We start from the raw sequence: 15,153 nt of genomic DNA, 5'->3' as shown, positions 1-15,153 counted from the left end.
GTGAGGATTTATAGCACTTGAAGACATTTCTAAGGTTTTACTAAGAAGAACTTATCAACCTCTGTATGGAAAATGGCAGGTCCCTGTCATTGTTGAGAATATGCACATCTGTAAAGAAATGGGGAATCACAGTCATGGATTCTCTAGGAGAAAATTAAAACCCACATATCAATACATGCACAGAATACATTAACAACTTGCAGCTGCTAGCTGACATTTTAAGAAGACACCATCATAATTTGATACTCAGATAACTGGGAAAGCTGTAGACAAAACGTGTTAGCTGTGTTTGTTTTCAGAAACAGTATTCAGTTTTGCTAAACTTTCAGTTTCTATTATCTTTGTTTCTTGTTTTGTCACCATGCTCAGTATGGATTACATGTTTATTTAGTAGCCTTGACTCAGTTTTGCCCTAGACTTTGATGTACAGTAAGAACCTAAAATGGCTGACTTTAAATGTGACATTTAAAGTAATGATATAAGAAAAATAGTTCGTGAAGCTTCTCCATGTTGTAGAAAGGTTTGTCAAATTAAAAGAGTTAAGAATAATTGAAGAAATTTGAAGCAGACAAAGAATTTGATGCCTTAGAAAAATCTTTAGGGGGGAAATCTAAGCATCTTTGAACTGCAGAAGATTATAGCAAAATTCAGGCCCAACAAAGATGCCTGAGATTCGGCTTAGAAGCTTCTTAGAAATACTAATGCTGTTTTTTCATTTCTTATGTTTTTATCTGCTTTTTATATTTCTCCTTTTTGTCATTTAAATGATTTGCATAATTATGATTATTCTGACACAGCCTAATGCAGTGATTTGATGGTTATAAAATGTCATGGAGTTGGATTAATGATAGATTAGAAAAGTCAAATTTAATATATTCTTCAGAGGCTGACTAAACCTCAGTATTCTTGTGTCTTTGCTCTTTGTTATAGTGAATCAAATGAGGTCTTTCATATAGTACTCAGGCTTCTTGATAACCAAGTTTTGCAGATGTTTTCAGCAAATTTAAAGAACTTGTATTTACTACACATCAAAAAAACCTGGATTCAATTTCACTTTTTATGTGGTTGACACTAATACAAATAGAAAATAATTCAGCAAATGTCTGAATTAAATAGTTGGCAAAATAATGATCTGTTTAGGCCTCACGCTTAATGTGCCTCCTGGGACTGCTATTCTCAGAAATTTGTTGTGTGTTTAATATGTATATAGTAAGACATAAACGCATTAGTAACATACAAGAAAAACAAGTTTTCTTTTTGAAACTAAATATAGCTACCTATAGCAGCAGCAACTGCAAAAATATTTGAATGAAAAAACAGATCTAAGGTTTGTTTGAATAACACATTATTACTCATTTGCACGGATCATAATTATGGGTTCTTGTTTGCATTTTAACAAGTGTGGATCCCACTAGAGCAGTAAATAGTGACAAATTTATTCACAAAGTGAAACTAAATGATGTTTATTATGGATTTTTTTTTTATTTCTTCTTGGAAATATGGCTTATAAACCTGAAATACATATATTTTCAACAACCAGTCTCAATTTATGGTCAATTTAGATCACAAGGTACACCTTTATATATTTTCATGTATTTCATAATAATTTTATATATAATTTATTGAAGCAAACATATTAATGTACAGCATAGCATAATTCACACTAATATTTTATAGACTTTTTTTCTCAGTTGTCTATCATGACATATTTATCCTGTGAGCATTTCGATATCTTTAAAACTGTTTAAAGAAATTGTATGATGTAGTAATTGTGTTGTGGTTTTTTGGCTTTTTTGTAAATTAATTGCTGCTCATAAGAATACCAGATTTTAAAGAGTCCTCATCTACTTTACCAACCACTTGAAAAAAAATTTAGACTTGATTTTCTACCTGATTCTAATATCAAATACATTCGAACTGACTTGGCACTCCAAGAAATGGATTGTCATAAAATCTGTATGAGTCACCAAGCATTTATATAGAATCATTCTTCTTCACATCCTAATTCCAGTATCTTGGTATTCAGTTCACCCCTTTACATTAACCTCACAGTGATGTGGACCTTTTCACACACCTATACCTGTATATACACACTTTTGCATGTGTATGCATACATCATATACGTATAGATATACTTACACATATACACACGTATGTGCATAGGTACATATACATACATATGTACATATATACGTACACACACATACACTCACATATGCATATATGTTGACCAAAGATCACTCAGGAAAGGGGCATGATAAAAGATAGAGCAACTTTCTGAGTATTTGAGATTGGGACTTCATAAAATCCCAGTCCCAAATTATAGTTTTATATTTGTGAGGGGGACTTTCAACGGGCAAACACTGAAACAAACTGGCAAAATCTTGGAGCAGATTCTCCTGGAAGGCATGCTAAGGCATATGAAAAACAAGGTGCTTGGTGACAGCCAGCATGGCTTCACTAAGGGGAAATCCTGCCTGACCAATTTGGTGGCCTTCTATGATGGGGCTACAGAACTGATAGACAGGGGTAGAGCAGTTGACGTCATCTACCTGGACTTCTGTAAAGCATTCGACACTGTCCCACATGACATCCATGTCTCTAAATTGGAGAGACATCAATTTGATGGATGGACCACTCGGTGGATAAAGAACTGGCTGGAAGGCCGCACGCAGAGTTGTGGTCAATGGCTCAACATCCAGCTGGAGACCAGTAACGAGTGGTGTCCCTCAGGGATCGGTGTTGGGACCGGTCTTGTTTAACGTCTTTGTCACTGACATGGACAATGAGATTGAGTGAGCCCTCAGCAAGTCTGCAGATGACACCAAGCCGTGTGGTTCAGTTGATACGCTGGAGGGAAGGAATGCCATCCAGAGGGACCTTGACATGCTTGTGAGGTGGGCTGATGCCAACCTGATGAAGTTTAACCATGCCAAGTGCAAGGTCCTACACCTGGATCGGAGCAATCGCAGGCAAAGCTACAGGTTGGCCAGAGAAGAGATTCAGAGCAGCCCTGCAGAGAAAGACTTGGGGGTGTTGGTTGAGAAAATGAACATGAGCCAGCTGTAGTGTGTGCTTGCAGCCCAGAAAGCCAACCGTATCCTGGGCTGCATCAAAAGGAGCGTGACCAGCAGGTCGAAGGAGGTGATCCTGCCCCTCTAGTCTGCTCTCGTGAGACCTCACTTGGAGTATTGTGTGCATTTCTGGTGTCCTCAACATCAAAAGGACATGGAACTGTTGGAACAAGTCCAGAGGAGGTCCACGAGGATGATCACGGGACTGAAGCACCTCCCGTATGAAGACAGGAAGTTGGGGCTGTTGAGCCTGGAGAAGAGAAGACTGCGTGGAGACCTCATAGCAGCCTTCCAGTATCTGAAGGGGGCCTATAGGGATGCTGGGGAGGGACTCTTCATTAGGGACTGTAGTGACAGGACAAGGGGGAACGGGTTAAAACTTAAACAGGGGAAGTTTAGGCTGGATATAAGAAGGAAATTCTTTCCTGTAAGGGTGGTGAGGCACTGGAATTGGTTGCCCAGGGAGGTTGTGACTACTCCATCCCTGGTGGTGTTCAAGACCAGGTTGGACAAGGCCTTGGGTGAGATGGTTTAGTGTGAGGTGTCCCTGCCCCTGGCAGGGGGGTTGGAACTAGGTGATCTTAAGGTCCTTTCCAACCCTAACTATTCTATGATTCTATGATTCTATTCTATGATTTTATTCTATGATTCTGTGAAACACAGGGGATTCCCTCTGAACTTCAGGAAATGCTTTTTTACTGTGAGGGTGACTGAGCATTGATACAAAATTTCTGGAGAAGTAGTAGAGTCACTGTCCTTGAAAACATTCAAAAAGCATCTGGAATCAGTCCTTGACAACCTCTTCTAGGTGGAAAAGGGGACTTGGCCCAGATGTCCTTCAGAAGTCCCTCCTAATCTAAACGTTCTGTGATTCTGTGATAAACCCCCATTTGATAGCTATGTTTAAAACCTAGGTTGATTTCATAATGCTCTCACTTAAGCTTATGAGTTGTGGTGTAGTCTCATCTCCTTCACAGAGTCTTCAGATCAAAAGGAACTGCGGATATTTCATAGTGCCAGTAAGTCTCTTGGGGTGTTTTCAATCCAAAACCCACTGGTCCTATTTGGAATCAGCACACCTGAACAGAAACAAAGATTCCAACTGGGTTGGGTAAAGGCCTCAGCAGTTTGGAAACTATTCAGAAATCCCTTTTCCTATGTCCTTTCGTTAGCTTTCTCTTGCCTCATTTTCACTTTCCTAATTCTGTTCAGAAAGACAAGTTAATTACTTTATAGAGGAAATTATTTAAGAGCATGCATTAACTGTAGTTTACACTCAGAACAAGAACCCAGTCTAAAAAATACACTTCTCTCTCCCCATTTAAACACAGTAAATGTTTACATTGTAAACAAACACCTATTAACTCTATGTAAGGTATCAAGCAGTCCAGCAAGATGAAGAAAGTAGTATATATGGGAAAATTCTATTTAGTGACCAAGCATAAAGAGTAGGACAAATAATGAAATGATACGTTCTCCAGCATTTCTGTTGGCTAAAAATTATGTTTATTATGTTGTCTTTTAAATTTTTTTGAATTCTTTCGATGGTGCTTATACACCGATAAACCAAGTGCAAAAGAAAACGGCCATGAAAGAGCTAATATGTTTGGAACTTTGCTAGTCTTTGTAGGCAGCTTACATTTTATATCAATTTGCAGTATTTGCAATGCTCAGATATTGCAAACTCTGTGTCATAGGAGTATTTAAATAAACATGACCCGAAGAGCTGATACTTTTTTTTTGTCTAGAGTTATAATATATACCAGCTCTGTATGTGTCAGAAACTAAAACATAAGAGATCGATACCTGTGCACAGAATTCTCAGCAAGTATTGATCAGTTTTAAAGATGATATATCAACTCTTTTCTTACTACTTTTTTTCTACCCATAAAATATTATTCTTAAGCATTAGCTATTCTGAGAGCTGTAGTAACAGACATGTAGTGTCTAGTGTCATTTGATTCTCTAACTCCACAGTTATTGTGCACAGATCAAGTTGTGAAAAACAACACTATTCATTCATTGTCAACTTCCTATGAGATAAACAGAGCAAATGATTATATTCATGATTCTCAATAGCACACTATTTATTTGTGTTTATGGAAAGTATCTTACTTTAGTGAATTTTGGAGCATTTGAACCAAACCTCTCTCAGTTCCAGGATGGTGTGTGAACCCCACATATGTTAAAAGTTAAATGGCTTTAAACTCCCAGTTTTCTTACATTTTTATTTCAAATGATACAAATTTATTTCAAATAAAACAGTATTTTCAGATTTTCAACATAAATACAACCTGTCAATTTGAAGGGAACACTATACACCTGTAAAGAATGCTTTCTTTAGAGATTTCAAAAGACAACTGGGCAGCACTTCAATCATCAAGAATTTTCTGTTTATTGTCTAATTCCGAAGGAGTGTACATGTGACCACTGAAAGCATTACCAAATGTTGCTATGAGGTTGCCTGGAACACTGTGTTACCTTACTTCATAGAACACCTAATATAGAATCTATTATAGTTGCTGAGGTATGTCACACTGATTTTATTGTCAATAAAATAAGTACATCACACAGAAATCAAGAAGAGAAGTGGAAAATCTTCTTTTGTTAGTAAACACAAAAAAGAGAATCTCTCTGCACCAAATTCAGGATCACATGACATTGATTTATGATTTAGAGTCATGTGAGTCATTACACTAGAGTTAGAGACTGACATCTGATCAAAGATTAACATTGGTCCACGAGTACCCCAGTAAAGCAGGTGTGATCACCTGTCATATAAAATACAAAAAAATGTAAGGAGGATTTTCAAAATCTGACATCTAGGTGTCATAAGTATTCTAACTTACTAGATCTATGGCAGAAATCCAAGGACATAATAAAAAAAAAATAAAGGCATTATTTTCTATAATATATTTCACACATAGTATTAAATGGGTATATAATATCACAGTATACCTTGTGAAATAGCCTAATAATTTGAAGCTCATAATTAGCCTCAGGATTGAAAAATCATGCAAGGATTGATTGTAACAACTAGTCTTCCAGCAATAATAATGTTCTCCATTTTCAGATTGTCATGGTTTAACCTCAGCTGGAAACTGCTTGCTCACTTGCTCTTTCACAAGTGGCTTGGGAAGAGAATCAGAAGAAAAATACATGGGTTGAGATAAGAACCTTTTAATAATTGTGGTACAATATATCCCTACTACTAATTATAATGAAGGGAAATAACAAGGTAAGATATACAAAACTAAAAGGGGAACCTTCCCCCCTCCAAAAAAGAAACAATGCTGCACCATACAATTCCTCACCACCTGCTGACCAATACCCAGCCTGACCCGAGCAGTGATCAGTCACTTCCGGGTGAGTCCACCCAGTTTATATACTGGGCATGACATGCTGTGGTATGGAATACACTTTTGGCTAGTTTGGGTTTGGGTCTCCTGTCTCTGCTTCCTCCTGCCTTGTTGTGCCCCTCCTCACCAGCAGAGCATGAGACTGAAAAGTCCTTGATTAGGGTAAGTGCTTCTTAACAGCAACTAAAACATTGGTGTGTTATCAGCACTATTCTTAGACTAAAGCCAAAATACAGCACTGCACCAGCTGCTAGGAAGAAAAATCAAACCTGTTCCAGCCAAAAACAAGATGCAGAGCAATGGTGAAAATAACTTTCCTGAGAAGAGATTGAGTGAAAAGACTTCCCTGAATTCAAGCAATTTCGAAGACATTTTTAGGGCTTTATAAGCATTTGCAGAATTCTACATCTTAATTTACTAGTCATCAATGCCCTGCAGTGCTTTGAGTAGTTATGTTATTCCAGAAACTAGAGATGAAGGTAAATGAACACCTCAGGTTTTGTATTTAATCATTGCCATCTGTTGAGCTGCTCATTCTTCAAACAGAAAACTGTGCCACCTTCTCAGCAGATGGAAATCTGTTTACTTCAGTGAGGAAATACTAGCCTATACTACTTTAAGAGATGGACATCATTTACAATCCCTTTTTATATCTTCATGATTCAATATTGACAGTGGAATTAAATGAAAGAAGAGCCTCTGGAAGGCATCCACTGAACATAAAAAAGAGGTTTAAATATTCACAAAGGAGTTCTTGTGGAATGATCATGGGAAGTAATCAAATAGTATTTAGTCTTGTACCACCTTAAGAAGCATTTCAAAATCTACCTCTTATAATTTAATATTTTAAATTAATTTCTGAAAGGTATCTGTAAACTTTTCATGAATACCTGAAAAACAGTACTTGTTTTTGTGTAAATATTTAAATGTTGACAATACTTACTCATGTTATTCATTTTTCAGTCTTTTCCTTATTTTTTATTCAAAATAACTTACAAAGGAAATCAGAAGTACAGAATATATATGTATAAATATACTCATCTATAGAAAAGTTACACATCTGTATGTAAATAACTGTAAAAATAAATATTTGATGTGAAATTTTTCTCAGTGGAAAATGAGCAATTCATTATGCCAGTGTAGTGCCAACCATATAAAAAAGCCCTACAGCCTGGTTACTCTCAAAGAAGAGATAAAAATCAGCACAAAGTGCATCCACTGGTGAATATATTAGGATCAAATATTCAGGAACAAGTTAGAGCTCTCATGTTCACTAAATATTTGTGAATATTCAGCTTTACTATGCTGGCACTACCTGCTAACTATATATTGGTCTGTGCCGAATGCCTCAAAATGTTAGGTTTTTTTTTAATACCTTTTCCTGGAAATGGTACAAGGTCATAAAATTTTCTTATGGCAAAATACAATATGAACTAGAGAATAATTATGAAAAGACAGGTCTGTATTAGCTGTTATCCTGTAATTGAACAAAATGCTCGCTTGCACAAATAGAACAATATGGTGAATAATTCCCATATAGAGTCGCATGTACTTGGTTTGTGTTGCAAGTGCCAAATTTAAGTTCTTTAGAAAAAGAAACCTCTTCTGCATTTTTGGTGTTGGTTTGTTGTTTTTTCTTTTCTTTTCTTTTCTTTTCTTTTCTTTTCTTTTCTTTTCTTTTCTTTTCTTTTCTTTTCTTTTCTTTTCTTTTCTTTTCTTTTCTTTTCTTTTCTTTTCTTTTCTTTTCTTTTCTTTTCTTTTTGCAGTGAGATTAGCTTTAGAAAGACAGGATCTATGAAAAATGAGTAGCCTTTCAAATGCTTCCTAGTCCCGACACCTTTCAGTCCTGACATTTTTTCTCCTAGTTCTTTAAATGACTTGTCAGTTTCCTGGCTTTTGGCAGGCTGGGTCCTCATACACTCGCCAATGAGTCTTAGGCGTCTTATTTCTCCCTGTCCCTGTCAATAATCACTTCTAAGTTTGGCAGATACTGCTGGCTTCTCCTCTAATCCTTTACTGTTGTTTTCCCCCTTTAAAATAGCTATTCTCATTCCTGAGTCTGGAACATGTTGCATTTTGTTTAGTGCTCTTCTCCACAGCACAGGAATCCTCTCCTCTCAAGTCATTCCTTGCTAATGTCACTCCTCTACCAACTTTCTCTAATAAGCTATTTAGTTTCCTGGTGTGTGCCCACAGTCACTATCAATGTTTTCAGTGCTTTTCAGTATGTTGATCCCCAAGGATTAACATGATGATAAGAACTTGCTTTTAAATATGAATGATAGACACAATATTCTATAAGATAAAAATTGTAATGGTCTTTGAAACACAGACTCTGTGTCTACAAAATTTTCAAAATTTCAGAAATGTTTGCATCTCTCAAGACATATAACCAACACAGATTTTATTAGGGATCCCTGCTCTACAGCTTTCTAAGTTGTATATGCAGGTAGTTCTAAAATTGAAATTATAAGATATTAAATGCTACATCTGTTAATTGAACTGGAGGCCAATGTGATGTTCACAAAAATAGATGGTGGGAATCTTAAAACTCAGTGGGGAAAATGAATGTTTCTTCACCTTGAAAAAGAAATTGGATATGGTTGTCTGCACTCACAGAGTGACTGTTCTGGACCTCCTAATAAGGCTTTCTTTTACAGGTAATTTAGAAATATACCATTTTTCCATAAGGTATAATTGTGATCAAGAAACACTATTTGTTTACAATCAAGAGAGATTATTTTCTGAAGCATCGTTTACCTTCAAACAGGGTCAATAGGTAAGTGTCCCCCACATGCAAGCTTTTTACTTGACATCATAAGTAACTAACTAGTGCAGTAGTTGCTTCATGCAAAAAACAGAGAACAGAACTGCAAATAGTATAACTTCAGGAAAAAACTCCCTAGATATTGGGTGTTGCCCAGTTAATCTATGTTACTGGATTTCTCTCTCTAATGAAATGTTCTTCATTAAGTGAATTGATTTGTGTTTTGGGAGGCGAAAATGAATTCACTGAGCACCAGAAATTTTAGATCAATTTTCCCAGACCCTGTGTGATGTATGATGTCAGTGTATTATTATGGACCAATAAAACTGAAAACCGGCCCATCTGTTGTCAGATCCTTGAAGAGAATTTTTAAAATGTAATTAGCTTGGTAAATAAAACTTCTTAGTAATGGTTGTGTTTCCCTGTGAGTTCTAATATTTAGGTTTTGAGCTGTTTTTTTAATAGTTCATTTTTCTTTATAAAATATTGAATTTTTTAGATTATGATAACAGAAAGAACAAGACTTCAAGGTGAAATGAAATTGATATATCCTAATTTTTCTATAACATACCAAGACTTTTCACCATGGAGTCTGTATTTTGCGAGGGAAGACTTATTTTGGTCACTGAAAAAAGGACTAGTAAGGACAACCTCTCTAGAAAATGTGTTTTATTTTTAGGGGTTTAGTCAGAAAGCAAATACAGAGACCTATTTATTAGCTTTCTGGGCTAGTTTGGCCTCTGGGCTACCTGAATGCCCCCTTTTCTAAACTGTTGGACAAGAAGGCTGGTAAACTGATAGCTTAAAAAAAAAAAGAAGTAAACACTCCCACAGTATCTAGCCATCCCACTCAATTATAATTTTGAGAAAAAAAAGATAGTTACCATTTTACTTCCAGAATCAGAAGATGCAGATGGAGAAGGTGATAAATAGATGGAATTATTTAATTAAAAATCCCAACAAACCAAAATTAGATCACTGGGCTCATATGGCATGAGATCAATCCCAGGTTAAAATATTCTTAACTGTTCATTATTTTCTTACATCTTTAACTTTCTGGGCCCTTTAATCTGAAATATATGTATGAAAAAAAAACAGTCTTTCGCTGTGTGTCTCTCAGCATTGCTACAATGCTATTTCTGAAGGGAATGTATAGCTTCCACAATTGCTTGAACAGAAACAAAAGCATGTCTACTCTACTGTGGCTGCATCTAATGAGGGCTGCAAGCCAGACTTCATAATTCATGAAAAGGATGTTGTACATAGAGCTTATTTCTGGGAAGTATTGACTCAGCTATGCAGACCGGTTAGGGACAAGTGTGAACTTCTCGCTTGTTTGAATGTGAATGAGTTGCATCCAAGAAGGCATTAACTTTGTCTGGCACTGTGCCTAAACTAACATAGTTTTACTCTCAAAGAAAGACATAAACAAATAGACTATGCAGTCAAAAGTTGGCTTCAACTTTAATTACAAACAATTGTAAAAAAAATTGGAAACAAACACTTGGAAAAAAATAAAATGCATAATTTCCTACTGTGTTTCGAAGAGAACCATGATTTTGACTCAAGCAGAGTCAATATATTTTAAAATATGACTTTAATCAAACTGCTTAAGTCCACACAAAACAAGTTCATCTATCTCTGTGTTCTTTCATTAGAAGCTGACAAAATGAATGCTGCTCACAGGAATCATCCTCTAAAATACATTATTCTCTCTGCATTCTTTCCACAGCCCAGAATTTTTGTTATGTGTTGAATGTCTGCCAGCATTTAATACTCATTATCTGAAAGTAAATATCTTGAAGGATTTCAGAAGTGATCCTAATGATGCCCTTAGATTTTAATGGAAGACAATGAATATTCTATGAACTATGTTGTGAAGGACAAGTGTATGAAAAATATGTAGAATTACTAAAATCATTGACAGATTGATTGATCAACATAGTGAAATTGCTCAGGAGAACTGCAGAGAATGGTGTCATTACCTGAAAATAAATCAACTGGAAATAACAAAGGAAGTGCACTCCAAACTTGCAATATGAGTCTAGTCAATGCCTACATTTCTACTTTTATTGATTTTTAGAAATGATCATCTGTTCCAGTTTGTGCATGACTGTCAGCCTGGGACTGAACCTGTTATTTGTGATAGCTTTTTGCTGAGGAAAACGATGAACTGAAAAATCTCTCAGTCACCTTTGATCACCATTTACTCTTCAGTTCCTACACAGGAAGGCATTAAACCACAAGAGGTAGTTCAAGAACCACCTCAACAGTGAGAAAAGCCTGCTTTTAAAGGTGTATTACAAGACATTTATTTCTCAGCACTTTATGTGACACCACATTTTTGGTTTTGTTTGTTGGTATTGTTTGTTTGTTTTTTAATAATTTGGATAATCTAAGATGTAAATTAATGAATGTGACAGAAAAGAGTTCTGCATGTTTCCTTTTAGCAGTCAAACTGGCTATTTAGTTCAGCACCTCGCATATGGTAGTTAGAATGTTTTAGACCTGCAGAATTCATCAATTTTCTTACAGGACTCACAAGATTTAATTTTGCAATGTTGCAGTAACATGGAAGTGGTTTTTAAACCAAATTTTCTTGGTTATTGTTATTAATTTTGTAACTTTTTATTTATAGTAATCATACTGAGGTAAACTGACTTTCCTTTAATTAGCCTTAATCTTTGCCAGGGTTCAGGGCGCAGAAGACTGAGTCTGAAAACTGAGAAGAATTGTAAAACCCCTTGACAAAACCCCTTGACAACAGCCTTCCTCCTACACTGTGCTGTTTTACCAGTTGAAGTCAAGCGGAGTCTGAGCTGATATCTGCAAAGAGAATATTGGGTTTAGATCCAGCTGAAGTCAAGAAACACTAGTGTTTTGCTCTGTGTACTTTCTTCTTCTTTTTTTTTTCAGTTTTCTCTGAATCCCACATGGATACATTTAACTTCCTAAAACGTCCCTTCTGAGAAACTTTCTTTTGTTCTGAAGCCTGACAGGCTCACATACTGAAAGCCTAGTTAGCTATTTGCTGCAAGCAAAACAGAACAAATAATTTAAGAAAAACATATTCTGTATGTTAGAGAAGGACCCAGGAAAATATATCTCTGGGAATTGTTTAGAGGCAAGAGACAGAAATGCAAGGGCTAAAGTGCTTACTGAGGACTAGGTCCAGCAGCCTGATTACAAGGCTTCCCCATGACATTGATTTTATTTTTATCTCATGCCATAGTCCCAGTAAAGTACCTGCTCTTATTGTTCATGAAATCCAAGCAGACCAAAAGCCACAAACTGTCTTCCCTGTTCTAAGCTGTTATCATCCCAGGAAGGATACTGGTCTTCCGGTGTGAGAGCATGGGTTAAAATTCTGCCACATTTGCAGGAAATGTATCTTTTTTATTTAGTTTGCAAACGAATTATAGCTTTAATCATCATCATGTTCATGCAACACATAGTAAAGCTGTATATCTATCGACATAATAAAACCTCATTTCATGGTTTTCTTTCTCAGGTGTTGAAATGCAATTTGGATGCAACCTGACATGTGAATTTCATTTTGGGAAGAATGTCTTATACTTCCTGTGACTAAGGTGTCATTAGTTTCTTTTTATAATTATTTATAAGTCCATAAAATGTGTTTTCTTCAGATTGTTTCTCATTTGCAACACAGACACACACAAGAAACTGCTCCATTCTATTTCACAAGAAATATAACCCTTTCAGTACAAAATCCCACTTCGTGTTTTTCACAGACAGAAATACTTCCCCTGATTTAATATGTGCTTTAATTATTTTCTCTTAGAATAAGGATTATTATTTTACTAATGATCTTTAAATATAGTTCCACATTGTTAAATAGATTTAAAAATCCAGAAAACATTAAAAGCATTTAATGAACAGTGGAGCTAAAGTAGATATTTGTAACTTAAGATTTTAAACTGTACAAAGGTATTTTAAGGTCTCAAATTGAAGTTGACATGTTTATTTTCAGTGAAAAAATAATCTGTTTTTTTATCTTTTAATCAAATAAGATATGTTTTAAAGGTAAACACTGTTGAGATGCTTTTTTTTAAGCAGTCAAGTTGTTTTTTTTTTTTTATTTTGGTATGGGCAGAAGTCATTACTTAGAAAGTCACTGCAAAAAAGTTTCTGCAAATGAGTGAACTGCATTGAAAACAATTAATAAATATTATACCATAGATCGTGATGTGAATCATCATTGAATTCACAGTAGGTGAAACCAACCAGTCCTCATTCACACAGTAATTATTTGTGACACTTACTTCATAAAAATAAACTTACATCAATAGATGAAAGTGTGTATAAACAAGGAATAAGGAAAGCGTTACTCTGACTAGGGAATGTGCCTTACTGAAGATAATCTTGGAACATCAAAGCTGATATTGGAATTAAAAATGACACATGCATACTGCTTTTTTTTTTTCTTTTCAGTCATCCTAGTTTGTTTTTTCCACAGAAAGACAAAAGACTTGAAAGGTAAATTTCACTGGAAAAAAGCCCAAAACTAAGCCCCAAACTGAACAGTGAAAAAAAAAACAAAACAAACACCCCCCCCACCCCCAAACAACAACAACAAAAAAAAAAACCCAAAGAAAACCAGCAACCAACAGCCCCCCACTCCCCAAACACCACAAGCCCCAACACTCAAGTCGTATTTTCATTTTTAAAAAATTGCAGTTTTACAGTTTGAAATCTGTTTGGTCAGCATTTTTATGATCCTCCTTGTAATATGATTTTCACTGATGACACGTGGTGTTTATATATGCACCTAGAACTGCTGGAATGAAGTTTTGAAATTCTTAAAATACCAAACTATGCCCTGCCTGTTAAGCATGATCAAGCTTTACATTTTGTTTTTAAACCATAAGGTATTTTACATATCTGAGTATAGTACACTGATGTGAAAATTTTGTGGCTATAGTGTTTTCGGCTGGGATACTGTTAATATTTTTCATAACAGCTGTTTGGTGCTATGTTTTGTACTGCATCAATCAGTATTGATAACACAGGGATGTTTTAGCCATTGTTGAGCAGTGCCTGCAAAGCATCAAGGCCTTTTCTGCTTCTCAGATTGCTCTGCCAGTGATTTGGCTGGGGATGCACAAGAGGCTGGGAGGGGCCACAGCCAGGAGAGCTGACACCAGCTGACCAAATGGATATCCCACACCATATGATGTCACGCTTAGCAGTAAACGCTGGGGAAGGAAGGATGATGGGAAGACATTCATAGTTACGGTGTTTGCCTTCTCAAGTAACCACTGTACATAGAATCATAGAATCATAGGTAGAATCATAGAATCATAGAATGGTTAGAGTTGAAAAAGACATTAATATCTAGTTGCAAGCCCCCTGTCATGGGCAGGGATGGCTCACCCAAGACCATGTCACCCAAGTCTTTGTCTAGCCTGCCCTTAAACACTCCCAAGAACTTCTTTGAGCAACCTGTTCCAATGCTTCACCACACTCACAGTAAAGCACTTCTTCCTTAAATCTAAACTGATCTTCCCCTGTTTAGATTTGAACCCATTAATCCATCTCCTGTCGCTATAGTTCCCGATGAAGAGTCCCTTTTCAGTACCCTTCAGATACTGGAAGGCTTCTGTGAGGTCATAATCTGCCAGATGATGGGAAGTAGTGAATTAATTGGATGGGATGATCTCCACAGGTCCCTTCCAACCCTAACAATTCTGTGATTTTGTGAACTCCTTGGTTTGCTTTTCTTGCTTGCACAGCTTTTGTTTTATCAATTAAACGGCCTTTATCTCAACCCATGAGTTTTCTCACTGTTATTTTTCCCATTCTCTCTCTACCCTAATGTGGGGATAGTGAGTGAGTGGCTGGTTAGATACTGCCAGACAGGGTTAAATCATGACAGTGGTATACTGCCATTTTGTCATGGTTTATGCCCATACGGTAACTCAGAACCACACAG

The sequence above is a fragment of the Pezoporus flaviventris genome, unplaced genomic scaffold, assembly GCF_033815535.1.
Source record: "Pezoporus flaviventris isolate CSIRO_AGI_PZ_B2104156 unplaced genomic scaffold, CSIRO_AGI_Pfla_v1 ptg000007l, whole genome shotgun sequence".
In the NCBI taxonomy this organism is placed as follows: Eukaryota; Metazoa; Chordata; class Aves; order Psittaciformes; family Psittacidae; genus Pezoporus; species Pezoporus flaviventris.
This window is presented reverse-complemented; position numbering follows the sequence as displayed.